Raw genomic sequence first — 4,360 nt, forward strand, 5'->3', positions numbered from 1 at the left:
CCTGTCCGTGGAACTGGAACATAAAGCCTATTGGGCAACCAGATTTCTAAACTTTGATGCCAAATTAGCAGGAGAAAAAAGATTGCTCCAGCTAAATGAGCTAGAGGAATTCAGATTCACAGCTTTCGAAAATGCCAAGCTTTATAAAGAGAAATCGAAAAAATGGCATGACAGAAAGCTGTCATCTAGAATCTTTGAGCCAGGACAGAAGGTTCTGCTGTTCAACTCTAGACTCAGGCTATTCCCCGGAAAATTGAAATCCCGGTGGAGGGGACCATACGTGATTACAAGCGTATCACCATATGGTTATGTGGAGCTTCAAGATATTGATTCTGATAACAGGTTCATTGTCAATGGACAGAGAATCAAGCACTATCTTGAGGGCAACGTTGAGCAAGAATGCTCAAGGCTGAAGCTAGACTAAAAGCTCAGCAAGGTCCAGCTAAAGACAATAAAGAAGCGCTTGCTGGGAGGCAACCCAGCCATGGGGCATCAATCCTCTAAGCATTTTGCCCTATTTTTATTTTTATTTTTATTTATTTATATAGAGTTCATTGATACTAAGGTAAATCATCATTTTCTTAAATTCACAGGGTTACAGAAGGAATCTGCACTCAAAACAGAGAAAAAGAGCTCACTGGCAAGAAAACGCCAGTAAAAGGCCATTTTGGGCGTTCAGCGCCCAAAAGGGGGCAGCCAGTGGGCGCTGAACGCTAGTAAGGGTAGCAATCTGGCGTTCAACGCCAGAAAAGGGCAACAACTGGGCGTTGAACGCCCAGGAGAGCAGCATTTGGGCATTGAACACCCAAAACAGGCAGTGTTTGGGCGTTCAAACGCCAGGATGGCAGGGAGGAGGCAAACTCATTTTTTCTTCACATTTTTTTCTAATCTTGATTTTCATACTTCAATTCATGATTTCTTGCATAAACATATTCAGAACCCTGATTTCTAAAATCCCTAATTTCTAAAAATCCTACTTTCAAAATATCAAATGTATCTTAATCCATAAGCACCAAGCCTCTTTGCAAATTCAATCCAACTCTTTTCAAATCCTATTTTCAAAACAAATCTAATTTTTTCCAACTAATATCTTTTTCAAATCCCCACATTATCTTTTTCAAAATCCAGATCTATCTTTTTCAAAAATCTTTCATATCTTTTAAAAAAAACTATATCCTCTCTTATCATATCTTCTATCTTATCTTTTCCAAATCAATCTTCTCTCCTTCTTTCCCTCTCCTTTCTTTTCTTTTGCTTGAGGACAGGCAAACCTCTAAGTTTGGTGTGTTTATCTGTGATCACTAAGATCATGGATTCTAAAGGAAAACAACCCACTCCAAGAGGCAAGAAAGAGAGCGTTCCAAAACCACTTTGGAATTAAGGGAAGTTCTTATCTAAAGAACATTCAGACCATTATAACAAAATAATGGGTCTGAGATCAGTGATCCCGGAAGTCAGATTCGATCTGAAAGAAGATGAATATCCGGAGATCCAGGAGCAAATTCGAATCAGGAGCTGGGAAGTCCTAGCTAATCCTGAAACGAAGGTGGGAAGGAATATGATCCAGGAGTTCTATGCTAATATGTGGCAGACTGACAAGCAAAAACTATCTGGAACTGCTTTCTATGAATATCGGACCATGGTCAGAGGAAAGATTGTTCATACCACCCCTAACAAGATCAGAGAGATCTTAAAGCTACCTCAGCTGAAAGATGATCCAGACTCCTTCAACAGAAGAATGATGAGAACAGACAAGGGCCTGGATAAGATTCTAGAGGACATATGTATCCCTGGAGCCAGATGGACCACCAACACAAAGGGTCTCCCAAATCAACTCAAGAGAGAAGATCTCACACCAGTCGCCAGAGGATGGCTGGACTTCATTGGGCATTCTCTGTTGCCTACTAGCAACCGTTCTGAATTCACTATTAAAAGAGCAGTGATGATCCATTGCATCATGATGGAAAAAGAAGTGGAAGTTCATCAGCTGATCTCAGCTGAACTCTACAAAATTGCTAACAAAAATTCTAAAGAGGCCAGGTTAGCTTATCCAAGCGTGATTTCTCTGCTCTGCAAGGACGCTGGAGTAAGGATGGGAATAACTGAGTATATCTCAGTTGAGAAACCAATCACCAAAGCATCAATGGACAAACAATAAGCACAGGATGATCCCATCAAGAAGAAAACGGAGGAATTTCTCCCAGAAATCCCTCAATCTGAATACTGGGAGTATCTTGAGACTATTACCAAGATACGGGAAGCTATGGAACAAATAATAAAAGAACAGAAGGAACAAAGTCAAATTCTTACCTATATGTTTAAAGAACAAGAGGAGCAAGGGCGTGACTTAAGGGACTTGAAGCGCCAGAAGTTATCTCTTGCAGGACCAAACACCCCAAAGATCAGAGGAACCCCCATTCTCCTAGAATAAAGGTTGTTAATTTCCAATTTCTGCCTTAACTCTGTGATAGTGTTCTTATAGAAGTTTACCTTAGGAGTCATATAGTAGTAATTAGTATCTATTTTTATTTTATCTTCAATTAAGTTATAGTTTATTTTTCTCATCATCAGCAAACATGAATAAAGTAGTAGATCTTTTGAATAAGAGGCAATAAAATTTCGAGTTTTAATAAGAGAAATTCTAATTAGCTAAATGTGGTGGCAATGCTTTCTGTCTTCTGAATGAATGCTTGAACAGTGCATATGTCTTTTGAATTTGTTGCTTAAGACTGTTAAATATGTTGGTTCTTGAAAGAATGATGAACATGAGACATGTTATTGATAATCTGAAAAATCATAAAAATGATTCTTGAAGCAAGAAAAAGCAGCAAAGAACAAAACTTGCAAAAAAAAAAAAGAGCAAGCAGAAAGAGCCAATAGCCCTTAAAACCAAGGGTAATAAAAAGGATCCCAAGGCTTTGAGCATCAGTGGATAGGAGGGCCAAGAAGGAATAAAATCCTGACCTAAGCGGCTAAACCAAGCTGTCCCTAACCATGTGCTTGTGGCGTGAAGGTGTCAAGTGAAAACTTGAAACTGAGCGGTTAAAGTCAAGGTCCAAGCAAAAAGAAGAGTGTGCTTAAGAACTCTGGACACCTCTAATTGGGGACTTTAGCAAAGCTGAGTCACAATCTGAAAAGGTTCACCCAGTTATGTGTCTGTGGCATTTATGTATCCGGTGGTAATACTGGAAAACAAAGTGCTTAGGGCCATGGCCAAGACTCATAAAGAAGCTGTGTTCAAGAATCATCATACTGAAACAAGAGAATCAATAACACTATCTGAATTCTGAGTTCCTATAGATGCCAATCACTCTGAGCTTCAATGGATAAAGTGAGATGTCAAAACTGTTCAGAAGCAAAAAGCTACTAGCCCCGCTCATCTAATTAGAATCTGAGCTTCATTCAAAAACTCGAGATAGTATTGCTTCTAAATCTATTAGTCTTCTATTTTATTTGTCTAGTTGCTTGAGGACAAGCAACAGTTTAAGTTTGGTGTTGTGATGAGCGGATATTTTATACGCTTTTTGGGGTTAATTTCATATAGTTTTTAGGATGTTTTAGTTAGTTTTTAGTTCAATTCTATTAGTTTTTAGGAAAAATTCATATTTCTGGACTTTAATATAAGTTGTGTGTTTTTCTGTAATTTCAGGTATTTTTCTGACTGAAATTGAGGGAGCTGAGCAAAAATCTGATTCAGGCTGAAAAAGGACTGCTGATGCTGTTGGATTCTGACCTCCCTGCACTCAAAGTGGATTTTCTGGAGCTACAGAACTCGAAATAGCGCGCTTCCAATTGCATTGGAAAGTAGACATCCAGGGCTTTCCAGCAATATATAATAGTCCATACTTTGCATAAGGATAGATGACGTAAACTGGCGTTCAACACCAGTTCTCTGCCCAATTCTGGCGTCCAGCGCCAGAAAAGGATCAAAAGCTGGAGTTCAACGCCAGAAATGGATCCAAACCTGGCGTTGAACGCCCAAAACAGCCTTATGCATGTGAATTGCTTAAATCTCAGCCCCAGCACACACCAAGTGGGCCCCAGAAGTGGATCTCTGCATCATCCATCATAGTTTATTCAATTTTTGTAAACCTAGGCTACTAATTTAGTATTTAAACAACTTTTAGAGACTTATTTTGTATCTCATGACATTTTTAGACCTGAACTTTGTATTCTCTGACGGCATGAGTCTCTAAACCCCATTGTTGGGGGTGAGGAGCTCTGCTGTGTCTCGATGAATTAATGCAAGTATTTCTGTTTTCCATTCAAACACGCTTGTTGCTATCTAAGATGTTCATTCGCGCTTAACTGTGATGAAGGTGATGATCCGTGACACTCATCACCTTCCTCAAACCATGAA

The sequence above is a fragment of the Arachis ipaensis genome, chromosome B06 (assembly GCF_000816755.2).
Source record: "Arachis ipaensis cultivar K30076 chromosome B06, Araip1.1, whole genome shotgun sequence".
NCBI classification, from domain to species: domain Eukaryota; kingdom Viridiplantae; phylum Streptophyta; class Magnoliopsida; order Fabales; family Fabaceae; genus Arachis; species Arachis ipaensis.